At 46.2% G+C, this 15,979-nt stretch overlaps 2 long non-coding RNA genes across 2 annotated transcripts; both read right to left on the bottom strand.

The window, feature by feature from the left end:
• Nucleotides 1-902: 902 nt before the first annotated feature.
• On the bottom strand, nucleotides 903-4,409 carry LOC113597617 (uncharacterized). Its single transcript, XR_003418407.2, has 2 exons — nucleotides 2,762-4,409; nucleotides 903-2,653 (listed from the first exon to the last, which is right to left on the bottom strand). It is a non-coding gene; the product is annotated as an uncharacterized LOC113597617 (long non-coding RNA).
• A 7,451-nt stretch (nucleotides 4,410-11,860) lies between these two features.
• On the bottom strand, nucleotides 11,861-15,979 carry LOC128311428 (uncharacterized). The gene is made up of 2 exons (XR_008289840.1): nucleotides 15,805-15,979; nucleotides 11,861-15,209 (listed from the first exon to the last, which is right to left on the bottom strand). It is a non-coding gene; the product is annotated as an uncharacterized LOC128311428 (long non-coding RNA).

The raw sequence follows: 15,979 nt of genomic DNA, 5'->3' as shown, positions 1-15,979 counted from the left end.
GGAGGGGATGAACAGCTTCTGTATCAGCAGGCAGTTAACAGAAAGCTCACACTGGTGTAGATATTTAGGTGCAAACTGAAAACTAAAATTTGAAAACGAATGGGTAATAAATAAACTGCTATAAGACTCCCTGCTTTACGGAAGGAGTAGAAGTCTGGAGCCCAGGATTGTTAGGAACCAGTAAAGGGTCCCAAGAAGATGAGGAGGTTCATCTCTGAATAGGAAATGTCAAGAATAACATTCATTCATTTAACAAATATTTATACAACATCTACATGTGTTAAACAATGGGCCGGCTGCTGGGGATATAGTGGTGAATAGGCTAAGCACGGACACCGCACTGAGGGCTCTCACAGTGTAGTCCAATAGCCACACACACACACACACACACACACCTGCAAGTTTCTAGATATAATACTGGTTGTGTGCAACACATACTCATATTTTTATGTTATTCTATCTCATTAAAAATATATTTCAGGGGCGCCGGGGTGGCTCAGTCGGTTATGTGTCCGACGGCCAGGTCATGATCTCACAGTTTATGAGTTCGAGCCCCGCATCTGTGCTGACAGCTCAGAGCCTGGAGCCTGTTTCGGATTCTGTGTCTCCCTCTCTCTCTGCCCCTCCCCCACTCATGCTCTGTCTCTCTCTCTGTCAAAAATAAATAAACATTAACAAAAATTAAAAATATATATATATATTTCAGGGCACCTGGGTGGCTCAGTCGGTTGAGCGTCCGACTTCAGCTCAGGTCATGATCTCGCGGTCTGTGAGTTCGAGCCCCACGTCGGGCTCTGTGCTCACAGCTCAGAGCCTGGAGCCTGCTTTGGATTCTGTGTCTCCCTCTCTATCTGCCCCTCCCCTGCTCATGCTCTGTCTCTCTCTCTGTCAAAAATAAATAAAACATTAAAAAAAATTTTAATAAAAAATACATATATTTCATAACCCATTAATAGGTTGCATCCACAGTTTGAAAAACATTGATCTAGTCAAGGAAACAGACACACAGACAATTAATTTTCATACAGTGTTATAAGTGCAATGACAGAGAAGTATTCCTAGGGGCCAAGGGAAGTATTCTGAACTCACATTTACTTTGTTAAAAAATTGTTATTTATATTTGAGAGAGGGAGAGACAGAGCGTGAGTGGGGAGAGGCAGAGAGAGACTGAGACAGAATCCAAAGCAGGCTCCAGGCTCTGAGCTATCAGCACAGAGCCTGATGCAGGGCTCGAACCCATGAGCTGTGAGACCATGACCTAAGCTGACGTCCAACGCCCAACCGACTGAGCCACCCAGGCGCCCCTCTTCCTGAGTCTTTTGGGCCTTGATTGCTTTCAGCTTGAACGAATCCGCATGCGAAAGTGGCACATCTTGGGGTGATTGTTGTGAACCCCGACGCTCACATGCTGAGCACCTGGCGCTCCTCGGTCTGTTCCTCTGCACGTGGCATCTCATCCTCCAGGGCCTCTCCGTGTAGCCTGGGCTTCTCGCAGCGTGGTGATCTCAGGGCAGCTGACTGCTTGCATGGCATCTGGCTTGACTGAACGTTCCAAGAAATAGGAACTGGAAGCCGCTGCCGGTTTCTTCCGACCTGAGCCCTGAAACTGGCATGTTCATGGGCACACAGACTGTGCAGTCACACGGGGCGCTGCTAAGTTCAAGGCCCTGCTTCTCTGCCATCTTGAAATTCTTTCAAAAAAATTTTTTATTCTTTTTTTTTAAATTTTTGATTTGTTTTTGTTTTTGAGAGAGAGAGACAGACAGAATGCGAGCTGGGGAGGGGCAGAGAGAGAGGGAGACAGAGAATCCGAAGCAGGTTCCCGGCTCCGGGCTGTCAGCACAGAGCCCGACACGGGCCGGAACTCTCGAACCGGGAGATCATGACCTGAGCCAGAGTCAGAGACTTGACCGACTGAGCCACCCAGGTGCCCCCGAAATATTCTATTTTTTAAAGTTTATTTCATTTTTTCAGCATTCTCTACATCCAACATGGGACTCGAACCCATGACTCTGAGATCAAGAGTCACATGCTCTATGAACTGAGTCACGTGGGCACCCCGCCATCTTGAAATTCTTAATCAATGTTTAGAAGGGACCCTACGTTTTCAGTTTGGGCTCTGCCCAGTATATCTCTTTTGCTCTACTTTATTGGTCTGAGCAGTTGCAAAACCCACGTGGATTCAAGGGAAGGGGATACAGAGCTCACCATCAGGAAGAGTATCAAAGAACTCAGGGTCACCTTTAATCCATCACCGCATGGTGTAAGAGAGGTGATAGAGTACTAGAAGCAAGAAATCCGAGATCTAGGGGCACCCGGCTGGCTCAGTCAGAAAAGCATGTGACTCTTAGACTCAGAGTCATGAGTTTGAACCCCACGTTGGGTGTAGAGACTCCTAAATAAATAAACTGTTACAAAAAGAAGAAGAAGAAATCTGAGGTCTGGTCCCAGTTTTATCGCTACAACGGGCCTGCTGCGAACAATCACTTCAGCTTTGGGGACTTCGGTTTCCTTCCACTTAAAATGAGGAAACTGGTTCAAAAGTCATGAACTTCTAGTGACACATTTGTAACTCTCGACATGTACATCTAATAGGGTATTCGTTAGAAAACAAAAATGTTTCCACGGGGCATGGGAACGGAAGGGCAATGAGCTACAAAAAAAAAAAAAAAAAGATTATTGGTTTAATCAGTAGGGCTGTGGGTCTAGACTCAAGGTCACCTGCCTCCAACTTCCACTTGTTCCTCCCACAAACACGCACCACGGGCGATGAGGCAGACCCGCAGGGCTGGGTGCTGGGTGCTGGGCTGCGGGGATGAGCCACATCCACAGACTCCAGTCTTCAGAGGCTCACGGCCTACGGTGCGGCAGGTGAGTGTAGATAGACAGTCGCAGCCTCTAATGCGGCCCCGGAAGGCACGAAGTCCTGCCCTGATGGGGGAGGGGCCCAGGAAGAGCCAGCTGAGCCCCGCGGGCTGCGGAGGACTCAGGTCCGGGGCACCGAGTGGGGCACGTTCACATCCTGGGCAGAAGGAAGAAGGGGCACGTTCACATCCTGGGCAGAGGCCTGCAAAGAGGCCCGGTCGGGGGAAAGCTGGGAGACTTGATGGAACTGAAAGTCACTCTATGTGGAAGTAAGTGCAGAAAGGGGACGTGTTCGGTGGGTGGTGGCAGGAGAGGGTGCTGACAGAAGGGGTGATGAGGGAACAGGGCTGAAGGCGGAAGCTGGGGTCAGATCACCGGGAGCCTCTAGGCCTTGAGAGAGAGTTTGGATTCTACCCTGAGGCCCAGGCAAACATTGAAGGGTTCGAACTCGGACGGAGGGTCTGCGCTCTGGGTTGAAGGACTCTCACCGGGGTTGCTGTGTGGACTGCTGAGGTCAGACTGGTTGGAAGTAGGGCAGGGTAGGCTGGGAGCAGCCTGGTAGGAGGCTGTGGTTTGTGGTCTGGGTGAGCAATGATGGTGACGGCACGAAGGCAGAGGCAGTGGAGATGGCGTGAACTGCACAGACGAGAGAGACTTAGTAGAAGCGAGACTTGTGACCGCGTGTAGAGCAGGGAGAAGAGGGCAAGGGTCATGCCCAAGTTCCTGGTCGGAGCAACAGGGTGGATGGTGGTGTCATTTACCGAGAGGGAAAGACCACGAGAACAGGTGTTTTTTGGAGGAGAAGCGGAGGGATCAAGGGTTCAGTTTGGTATATCCGGGAAAACCTTGGTTTGCGAGCATTAATTCGGTCCGGAAACGTGATTGTCATCCAAAGCGCTTGTATCTCGGAGCAAATTTCAAGAACCATCGGCTCAGTTGCGATCATCGTCACGTACTACTCGCATTGCAAGACACCACTCGTTTGGCAAATTAAATTTGATTAGAAGTGTTTGCTCACCTTGGGGAACCCTCACCAAACAAGGTTTTACTGTATTTGGTTTGGGATGGCTGTGAGACTTCCAGGTGAGGATACCCAATAGAGATATCTTGTGGATATGCAAGTCAAAAGAGAACTGGAGGAGGCTGTGGGTTAGGGGAGGGGTTTTGTTTTGACCTAGGAGTGACAGCTTGTTTGCAAAATGACGTTGAAGAGCGCAGAAGAGAAGGAAAGGTAGGAAGACAGAGGGGGTCAATAGGAATAGCCAAGGGATCGAAGCTCCTGGGGGCTGGGGAGGGACGGGTTAGCCCAGGACTAGGGGTTTGTCTTACAGAGGAGGAAAACCTAGGAATTAAGAGTTCAGATGCTTGGGTGGGGGGATGAGTGAAATAGGTGAAGGGGACTAAGAACACACTTATCTTAAAAAAAAAAAGGGGGGGGGCGCCTGGGTGGCTCAGAAGGTTAAGCGCCCAACTTTGGCTCAGGTCATGATCTCACGTCAGCGCACAGCCTGCTTCAGATCCTTGGTCTCCCTGCCTCTCTGCCCCTCCCCACCCACTCCCTCCCCCCCCCCCCCCCCCGCCGTCTCTCAAAGAATAAACAGCTTAAAAAAAGAAAGAAAATCATTTATATTAAAAAAGTACACTTATCCTGATGAACACTGAGTAACATATAGAACCGTTGAATCACTGTATTGTACACCTGAAACTAATATAGCACCGTATGTTAACTCTACTGGAATTTAAAAAAATAAAAAAAGAGTTCAGGGGCGCCGGCTGGCTCAGTCGGTAGAGCACGTGACTCTTGGTCTCGGGGTTGTGAGTTTGAGACCCACGTTGCAGGGCAAGATTAGGTAAAAAAAAAAAAAGAAAAGAGTTCAGGCTCTGGAATCTGGGTCCTGTCGCCTTCTAGCTGTGAGACCTTGGGCAAGTCACTTACTTTCCTGAGTGTCAGTTTCCTCAACTTTAAAGTGGGAAAATGATGAGAACCTGCTAAGTTTGGCCTGATAATCAAAGGCCATAGTGTGTGTAATAGGCTTACGACGGTGCTTGGCTCTTGGGTCGTGCCGCCTAAATGGGAGGTGTCATCGTTATAACAGGAGCACAGGAGGAAAAACAATGGATGCACGCACAAGTCAGGTCATAGGTTTGGTTACGGGAAGCTGAACAAATTCTTTTTAGATATTTTATATCTTTTTGATGAAATAAAAGGTGAAGTTATCTAAAGGGGGCTATGTGCGGATGTCTCTGAGACTAGAAAAGCCACTTGTTTTGCATTGCCTAGGAGACAGGATAGTCACTGTCAACAAGGGTCAACAAATTGCCAGTCACTGAAATCGTCAAGATTTGCTTTTTGGTTTTTTTTTTAATGTTTGTTTATTTTTGAGAGAGATAGAGAGAGACAGAGCGTGAGTGGGGGAGGGGCAGAGAGAGAGGGAGACACAGAATCCAAAGCAGGTTCCAGGCTCTGAGCTGTCAGCACAGAGCCCGAGGCGGGGCTCGAACCCACGAACCGTGAGATCATGACCTGAGCCGAAGTCGGATGCTCAACCGACTGAGCCCCCCAGGCGCCCCAAGATTTGCTTTTATTTTATTTTATTTTAATTTTTTAAATGTTTTTATTAATTTTTGACAGAAGAACAGAGCATGAACGGGGGAAAGGTCAGAGAGAGAGGGAGACACAGAATCCAAAGTGGGCACTGGGCTGTCAGCACAGAGCCCAACGCGGGGCTTGAACTCACAGACAGAGAGATCATGACCTGAGCTGAAGTCGGATGCTCAACTGACTGAGCTACCCAGGCGCCCCAAGATTTCCTTTATATTAAAGTGACTTCTGCTTTTGTAGCCTAGTACTGAAACTTGTACGCAGTACAAGTCACAAGTATTTGTTCATCTGTTTTTTTCCTGATCTAGTTTCCGTTGTTTTTAAGAGTTTATTTTTTAAATAATCTCTACATCCAACACGGGGCTCGAACTTACAACCCCGAGATCAAGAGTCACGTGCTCCACCGACTGAGCCAGCCAGGTGCCCCTGATCTAGTTTCTTAATAGACTTTGTAAAGAACAATTATACCAAAAAGTTGAGAAGATAATACAGATAAAGCTCATGATTTATTTGGATTTTCTTAGTTTTTACTTAATATCTGTTTTCTGTTCCAGGATCCCATCCACTTTGCATATCGTTGTTATATCCCCTTAGGCTCTTGTTGGCTGTGATGGTGTCTTGGATTTTCCTTTTTGATGACCTTGACAATTTTGAGTACTGGTCAAATTTTTGTAGGATGCCCCTTTATTGGATTGTTTGATGTTTTTGTCATGATTAGAATGAGGTTATAGGTTTGGAGGAGGAAGGTCACAGAGATAAAGTGCCGTTCTTCTCAGTTCATGTCAAGGGTACATCCCCCTTGATATTGACCTTGATCACCTGGTTAGAGTAGTGTGGCTCAGGCTTCACCATAAAGTTACTTTTCCTTCTTCCCAACTGTACTCTTTGGAAGGAAGTCACAATGTGCAGCACTCTCTTAAGGAGCAGAGAATTGTATTTTCCACACTTTAAGGGAGGAATGTCCCCATAAGTTAGTTGGAATTATTCTGCGTGGGACATGTGTCTCTTCTTTCCTATTTATTTGTTTATTTATTTAATAATTTATTTATATCAAAATAGACTTATGGGTATTTCTTTTATACTTTGTATACTTTTTATAATCCAGTACCCTCCCAGCCCTAGAATCAACTATTTTTCCAAAGAAGCAAGGAACCTTGGTTTCTTTTACTGGGAAATGGTATTAGAAACCAAGATCTGGGCACTAGGTATTTCCCATCCGAATAAACTTTAATCTGATCACAAACCCATCATCTTGAAGTAACATAGTTGGTTTTTTTTTTAAGTGTATTTATTTCTTTTGAGGCAGAGAACAGCACAGGGGCAGCGGAGGAGCAGAGAGAGGGAGAGAGAGAGAGAGAGACGGGGGGGGGGGGGGGGGGGGAATCCCAAGCAGGCTCCGCACTGTCAGCGCAGAGCCCGATGCAGGGCTCAATCCCACGAACTGTGAGGTCATGACCAAAACCAAGAGTCAGACGCTTAACAGGCTGAGCCACCCTGGTGCCCCATCATAGTTGCTTTTTGTATCAGTCAGTGTTCAACCAGAGAAGCAGGACCAGTAGGCAATATCTATTAAGAGATTTATCGCAAGGAACTGACTTCCATGATGGCGAGGTCTGACTAGGCAAATTGGGAATCCACAGGGCAGGCCTTCAGGAGGGTACAGTGGACCTCATGAGCTTGGGCTGTCCACAGGCAGAATTTCTTTTCTTGAGGGAGCTTCAACCCTGCCCTTAAGGCTCCTCAACTGATTAAATCAGTCCCACCCAGGTTATTCAGCAAAGCCCGGTTTGGATCTTCTGTCCTCCTCTCTCTTCTCTCTCTCTCTCAAAATGAATAAACATTAAAAAAAAAAAAAAGCAAATGGTCTACATGCTCCAATCAAGAGACTGAATATATTTAAAAAAAAAAAAAAACCCAGACAACCAAACAAATGAAAACAAGACCCATCTATGTTTCTTACAAGAGACTCACAACAGACTTAAAGACACACACAAACAAAAAGTGAATGATCTCATGCTTGTGAGTAGAGGGAACCTATCTCAACAGGAGAAAGGCCGTATATAACAAACCCACAACTAATATCATATTCAATGGTGAAAAGCTGAAAGCTTTTTCTCTAAGGTCACGGACAAGACTAGGATGTCCATTCTTAGCACTTTTAGTCAGCATAGCACTGCACGTCCTAGCCGCAGCAATCGGACCAGGAAAAGAAATAAAAGCCACCCAAATTGGTAACGAAGAAGTAAAATTTTCACTATTTGCAGATGACATGATACTATGTAACATGGAAAGCATACATAGTATCTCCACTGGAAAGTAGAACTGATAAATGAACTCAAAGTTGCAGGATACAAAATTAATATACAGAAATCTGTTGTATTTCTATACGCTGATAATGAAGTGACAGAAACAGAAATTAAGAAAACAATCCCATTTATATTTCATCAAAAAGAATAAAATAGTGGGGCGCCTGGGTGGCTCAGTTGGTTCAGCGTCCGCCTTCGGCTCAGGTCATGATCTTGCTGGTCCCGAGCTCGAGTCCCACACTGGGCTCTGTGCTGACAGCTCAGAGTCTGGAGGCTGTTTCGGATTCTGTGTCTCCATCTCTCTCTCTCTCTCTCTCTGCCCCTCCCCCGCTCATGCTCGCTCTCACTCTCTCTCTCTCTCTCTCTCTCTGTCAAAAATAAGTAAACATTAAAAAAAAAAGAATAAAATACCTAGGAACAAATTTAACCAAGGAAGTGAAAGGCCTGTATTCTAAAACCTATGAGACCTTGATGAACAAAATTGGAGATGACACAAATAAATGGAAAGACAGTCCATGCTCGTGGATGGGAAGAATTAATATTGTTAACATGTTCATACCATCCAAAGCAATCTACAGATTCAATGCAATCCCAATAAAAATACCAATACTCTCTTTCACAGAACTACAACAAATAATCCTACAATTTGTATGGAACCACAAAAGACCCCAAATAACTAAAGCAATCTTAAGAGAGAAGAACAAAGTTGGAAGTATCACAATCCTAGATTTAAAACAATACTACAGGGGCGCCTGGGTGGCTCAGTCGGTTAAGCCTTGGACTTCAGCTCAGGTCATGAGCTCATGGTTCGTGGGTTCGAGCCCCACATCGGGCTCTGTGCTGACAGCTGGACCCTGGAGCCTGCTTCGGCTTCTGTGTCTCCCCCTCTCTCTGCCCCTCTCATGCTCTGTCTCTGCCTCTCAATAATAAATAAACGTTAAAAATTTATAAAAATAAAAAAAATAAAAAATAAAACAACACTACAAAGCTACAGTAATCAAAACAGTATGGTATTGGCACAAAAAACAGACACACAGATGGCACCTGGCTGCCTCAGTGGGTTGGGCATCCAACTCTTGATTTCAGCTCAGGTCATGGACTCACAGTTCATGAGTCCAAGCTCCATGTGGGGCTCTGTGCTGACCATGCGGAGCCTGCTTGGGATTCTGTCTCCCACTCTCTCTGCCCCTCCTCCACTTGTTCTCTACTCTCTCTCTCAAAATAAATAAATAAACATTAAAAAAATAGACACATAAAACAATAGAATGGTATAGAAAACCCAGAAGTAAACCCATGCCTATATGGTCATTTAATCTATGACAATGGAGGCAAGAATCTACAATGGGCAAAAGACAGACTCTTCAATAAAAGGTGTTGGGAAAACTGGACGGCTACATGCAGAAGAATGAAATTGGACTACTTACACCATAAGTAAAAATACAGTTAAAATGGACTAAAGATCTAAATGTAAGACCTGAAACCATAAAACTCTTAAAAAAAAAAAAAAAGCAGTAATCTCTTAGACATCAGCCTTAGCAATATTTTTCTGGATCTGTCTCCTCAGGCAAGGGAAACAAAAGCAAAAACAAATAATTACAACTACATCAAACTAAAAAGTTTCTGCACAGTGAAGGACACCATCAAGAAAACAAAAAGGCAACCTACTGAAATGCAAGAACATATTTGTAAATGATATATCCGATAAGGGATTAATATCCAAAATATATAAAGAACTCCTACAACTCAACACTAAAAAGCAATCCCCAAAACCCCCAAATAATCTGGGTAAAGAATTGCCAAAGGGCCTGGATAGGCATTTTTCCAAAGAAGACATCCAGATGGCCAACAGGCACATAAGATGCTCAACGTCACTCCTCATCAGGGAAATACAAATCAAAACCACACTGAGATACCACCTCACACCCGTAAGAGTGGCTAAAATGAACAAATCAGGAGACTATAGATGCTGGCGAGGATGTGGAGAAACGGGAACCGTCTTGCACTGTTGGTGGGAATGCAAACTGGAGCGGCCGCTCTGGAAAACGGTGTGGAGGTTCCTCGAAAAATTAATAACACACATATCGTATGATCCAATCATTCCACTGCTGGTTATTTACCCGAAGAAAATGAAAACACTAATTCGAAATGATACATGCACACCTATGTTTATTGCAGCATTATTTATAATAGCCAAGATAGGTAAACAACTTAAGTGTCCATCAGTAGACGAATGGGTAAAGAGAATGTGGTATATATATATATATATATATATATATATATATATATATATATACACACAATGGAGTCGTAGCCATAAAAAAGAATGAAATCTTGCCATTCATGACAACATGGATGGACCTAGAGGGTATAATGCTACGTGAAATAAGTCAGAGAAAGACAAATGCCCTATGATTTCACGTATATGTGGAATCTAAAAAACAAAAGAAAAGAACAAACAAAAGAGAAATCGATTCAGACTTATTTGTTTTTCATTTTTATTTTAAGTAGGATCCATGCCCAACATGGGGCTTGAACTCACAACCCTGAGCTCAAGAGTTGCGTGCTCTATGGACAAAGCCTGCCAGGTGTCCCAGAAACAGACTCATTAACACACATACCAAAATGGTGGTCACCAGAGGAGAAGGATGGAGGGACGGAGAGAATAGGTGAGGAGGATTAAGAGGTACAAACTTTCAGTCATAAAAGAAATAAATCACGGGGATGAAAAATACGGCCTAGGGAATACAGTCAAATAATGTAATAATTTTGTACGGTTGGCCAGTGGTAGCTACACTTACCATGATGAGCATTTTGTAATGTATGTAATTGTCAGCTTACTACGATATACACTTAAAACTAGTATAATATCGTATGTCAACTATACCTCAGTTGAAAAATAAAGTGTACAAGGGGGCACCCGGGCTCAGTCGTGAAGCATCTGACTTTGGCTCAGGTCATGATCTCACAGTTCATGAGTTTGAGTCCCACATCGGGTGAGCTCCAGCCCTGTTTCGGGTGAGCCCTGCATCTCTCTCTCTCTCTCTCTTTTCTCTCTCTCTCAAAAAACCAAAGTGTACAGTTGAGTTTCTTTTAGTATATTTACAGATATGTGCTACCATTACCCCAGCCAATTTTGGAATATTTTCATCACCTTAAACGAAATTCCCTGCCCTTTACTATCACCTTCTAGCCCCCCATCTTTCTCAGCCCTAGGCAACCTTTATATCTATATCTATATCATCTATATCTATATCTATATCTATATATTTTAAATTTTTTTAATGTTTATTTTTGAGAGAGAGAGAGAGAGACAGGGAGACAGAGCATGAGCGGGGGAGGGGCAGAGAGAGAGAGGAAGACAGAATCGAAAGCAGGCTCCAGGCTCCAAGCTGTCAGCACAGAGCCCGACACGGGGCTCAAACTCACAAACCGTGAGATCGTGACCTGAGCCAAAATCAAGAGTCGGATGCTCAACTGGCTGAGTCACCGAGGCGTCCCTATCATGACCTTTTCAAGGTTCATCCACTTTGTTGCATGTATTGGAACTTGATTCCTGTTTATGGCCAAACAATATTCTATTGTGTGGTGACGCCACATTTTGCTTATCCATTCACCTGTTGATAGACATTAGGGTTATTTTTAGCTTTTGGCTATTATGAATGATGCTGCTATGAACATTCACGTAGAAATTTTTGTGTGGACATACGTTTTCATTTCTCTTAGGTAGATAACTTGATACCCAGGAGTGGAATTTCTGAGTCACAGAGCAAACAAGTTACGGTACCAATTCCCATGTGTGTATGGGGGGGGGGTGTTCCCCACACTAATAAGGATCAATTCTTTCGTGCCAGCTGGATACCCTACAACGTAACTCGATTTAGCTTCATTCTGACACTATCCACCGGGAGATTGGCATCAGATTCCACAGGTGGAGGACTGAGTCCTACAAGACTCACCCCCTCCCCTGACAACTTTAGATATCAGTCATAAACCCAGGTGTCACCGGTGCTTTTGGCTGACCAGCTGTAGATTGCAGGTTCCAAGGATCCTCTCCTTGGGTTCGATTAATTCGCTAGAGCGAACCTCATAGAAATCAGAGAAACGTTTTACTTATTAGATCCCTAGTTTATGACAAAAGGGTATAACTCAGGAAGAGACGCATGGAAGAAATGTTTAAGGCAAGGCATAGGGAAGGGTTCTCGGGGCTTCCGTGCCCTCCAGGGTGCCACTCACCTAGCACCTCCACATGTGTACCAGCCCAGAAGCTCTTAGAATTCCTTCCTTTTGGCTCTTTATGGACGCTTCATTACATAGCCATGGTTGATTGAATCATTGGCCTTTGGGGACTGACTCAACCTCAGGCCCTCTTCCCTCCCAGGAGGTTTGGGGGAGGTACGAAAGTTCTGTTACTTTGGGTAATCCTGGGGTTGGTGGCCCTGGCAACCAGCCCTGTCTTAAGGGCTTTCCAAAAGACACCTGTTTAACATAACAAGACACCATTATCACTCTTATCAGGAAATTTGAAGGGTTGCTCGGTGCCTGGAACAAGGTCAAAGGCCAAATATATACATATATATTTTTTAATTTTTTTAACGTTTATTTATTTTTGAGACAGAGAGAGACAGAGCATGAATGGGGGAGGGTCAGAGAGAGGGAGACACAGAATCCGAAACAGGCTCCAGGCTCTGAGCTGTCAGCACAGAGCCTGACGCGGGACTTGAACTCACGGACCGCGAGATCATGACCTGAGCCGAAGTCGGCCGCTCAACCGGCTGAGCCACCCAGGCGCCCCAACATATATATTTTTTAAATTTCAGTTTATTTATGTTGAGAGAGAATGAAAGAGCGAGTGTATGTGAGCGGGGGAGGGGTAGAGAGAGAGAGAATCCCAAGCAGACTCCACACTGTCAGCGCGGAGCCGGATGTGGGGCTCAGTCCCACGAACCGTGACATCCTGACCTGAGCCGGAATCAAGAGTCGGACGCTTCACCGACTGAGCCACCCAGGCGCCCCCACATATGTATTTACTATAAATCGCAATATCACATATGGTAACTCTACGTTCCAACTTTTTGAGGAGCTCTTAGACTGCTTTCCAAAGTGGCTGCACCATTTCACATTCCCACCAGCGGAGAATGAGGGTTCTCATTTCTCTGCATCCTTGTCCAATGCTTGTTATAATCTATCTGATCACAGCCATCCTCGTGGCTATAAAGTCGTATGTCATTCTGGGCTTCACGTGCATTTCCCTAATGACTAATGATGTTGAGCATCTTTTCAGGTGCTTGTCGGCTATGTGCATATATCCCTTCTTCTCCAGAGAACCGCCCGTTCCAGGCCTTTGCCCATTTTTTAAGGGCAGGTTGTTTATATTTTTGTCGTTGAGTTGTAGGATTCTTTATATACTCTAGATACTGGACCCTTACAAGATATATGTTTGCAAATATCTTCTGCTGTTCTGTGGGTCGTCTTTTTACTTTCCCAATCGTTTTCCTTTGAGGCCCCAAAGTCTTTAATTTCGGTGAAGTCCAATTTATCTCTTTCTTGTTCTGTCCCTTGTGCCTTTGAGTGCCAAGCTATGATTCCATGGCCAAATCCATATCTATTTATTAAGCACCCTCCATTCATCAGGAACTAGGGGTGCTGTAGTGGGTAAGACAGACTTGGTCCCTGTCTTCATGGAATGTAAGTCTAGTGGTGGCAGGGGAGATTTTAATGTAATAACTGCTGGAATAATTTCCTCAAGTGTAATGAGGACTAGGGGCGCCTGGGTGGCTCAGTCGGGGGCAAGCATCCGACTTCCGCTCAGGTCATGATCTCACAGGTTCGTGAGTCCGAGCTCGGAGCCTGGAGCTTGCTTCGGATTCTCTGTCTTCCTCTTTCCCCGCCTCTCTCCCGCTCATGCTCTGTCTCTCAAAAATAAATAAATGCTAAAAAATTTTTTTGAAAAAGTATAAGGAGGACTATGAAAAGGAGCAGAATGAGCCAAGTGCTAACCCAGCCCAAGGGGCAAGGAAGTCTTCCCCAAGGCAGTGACTAACATCTGCAGGATGAGTGGGAGTGGGCCAGGTGAAGGGGGCAAAGAACAGAGGGCAGAGTGTTTCTGGAGAGGGAACGGCATGTAGGAATTCCCAGAACTCGGAAGAACATGGCTCTTTCAAGGAACCTTGCTAGGAGGGCTGTGTGGCTGGCAGAGTGAGGAAGGGAGCAGGCAGGGGTGTGGGGCAGGGAGAAAAGGACTCGGGGAGAGAATGCAGAGTGAAAAGAAAGCTTTCTGAGACTTCAAGTTGGTAAATGCCAGCAATCACAGCTGTAGGAGGTCATGGAAGACGAGGGAAGAGAGTTTCCAGGAGTAGGAAGTAGCCAACATGAGTCAGTGAGGCCAGGAAGCGAATGAAGATAAGGACTTGCACTGAGCAGCTGGAAGGTCATCGCTGGAGACGGCGTAGAAGCAATCGTGCTGGGATGATGGAGGTGGAAACCAGAATGCAGAGCGTTGAGGACAGATTTAGAAGTGAGGGGATAAGGGACTCCTGGGGGGCTCAGTCGGTTAAGGATCCAACTCCTGATTTTGGCTCAGGTCATGATCTCAGTTTGTGGGATCGAGCCCCGAGTCGGGCTCTGTGCTGACAGTGTGGAGCCTGCTGGGGATTCTCTCTCTCTCTCCTCTCTCTGTGCCTCTCCCCATGCTGGCGTGCACTTTCTCTCTCTCAAAATAAACAAATAAACATTAAAAAAAAAAAAAGATGTGAGCTAGAGACAGTGAGGGGAGGAGATCTCCCTTTGGAGAGGCTTGGCTGTGAAGAGGAGAGAGTCACAGATTTGGCCAGAAGGCTGGGGGAGACTTGAGCCCGTTTGTCCCCCCCATTTTTTTTTTTTTTGAGAGAGAGAGTGCATGTGTGAGCCTGTGCACACCCACACAATCAGGGGAGTGGCAGAGAGAGAAGGAGAGAGAGAATCTCAGGCAGGCTCTGCTCAACAGCTCAGAGCCCAACTTGGGACTCGATCCCAGGAGCTGTGAGATCATGACCTGAGCTGAAATCAAGAGTCCGACGCTCAACCGACTGAGCCCCCCAGGCGCCCCTCTCCCGGTCTCCGTGTGCCCTGCGGTGTGCTAGGCTGTTGCACATGCATCATCTGAAACCCTCGGAACCCTGCTGGGGAGGTTGTGTTGGTCCCATTTTGCTGATGAGGAAGCACAACTCAGAGGAGTGAGTGGCCTGCTTGCTCAAGGTCACTAATCGGTAGTCGGCATTCAAACCCAGGCTAGGCTAAGTGCTTTGCACACCAGTGGTTTTGAACTTTGCTGGGCGGGGGGGGGGGGGGGGGGGGGGGGTGGGGGGGGGGGGCGGGTCGCTGTGTGCCACCGTCTGTCCATCTCCGTGTTCACCAGTTTTACACGTGGGACTTCGAGGTCAGCTTCGTGAGAGCAAGTTCTATGGAGGAAAAAAAGTTTGAAAGCCACTGCTCTCCACAGGGTTCTGTGAACTTCTGAGTTGAAGCATGACTTTTCTTGAAGCGTTTTTCCAGAAACGCTTTGCTTGTGTGATGTTCCACTGCGACCCCCCGCCCCCCCCCCCCCCCACTGTCTCCCTGGCACATCCATGCTTCATGTGACTGCCAGAGTGACTTTTCTAAAATCCCAGCAGGTTACTCCTCTGCTTAGAAACCTTCTATGGCTCCTGCCTACCTTTAGGGCAAAATCCACGCTCCTCCGTTAGCATGACCTATGAGACCCTTGGTGATCTGAACCCCCGCCCACTTCTCCAGCTTTGTCCTTAACTACTGCCCGGCTCCCGCCTTCCTGCCAAACCTGCCGACTTACATTTCCTGGTACTTGCTGTATTCTCCCAGACATACTCTGGTGGCTCTGCCAGGAGGCCCCTCCCTTCTTCCACTGACCAACGCCCCACGCACCCCTGGAGCCCCAGATCCGGCCTTACCTTCCTCCCTGGAAAGCTTTTCCTGCACCTTTCGCCTGGGTCAGGCCCCGCCCTTGGGTGGCAAGCCACCCGAAACTCTCATGCTCACCTGTCACAGGCCTGCTTCTGTCACCTTTCCTTGTCCCCTGCTCCACCAGAATGCAGATTTGCATCATCTGCTTAGCTCCGTCTTGCTCCCCTGGAAAGCAGTTTCTCAGGGAATCTGTTCTTTCTCTTGGGGTAAGCATACCAGTCTTGCCTCAAAAAGCATACCAGAAATGCCA

This window comes from Acinonyx jubatus, chromosome X, assembly GCF_027475565.1.
Source record: "Acinonyx jubatus isolate Ajub_Pintada_27869175 chromosome X, VMU_Ajub_asm_v1.0, whole genome shotgun sequence".
Lineage (NCBI taxonomy): Eukaryota > Metazoa > Chordata > Mammalia > Carnivora > Felidae > Acinonyx > Acinonyx jubatus.
The sequence above is the reverse complement of the archived record's forward strand: the minus strand, read 5'-3'. Positions and strand labels throughout refer to the sequence as shown.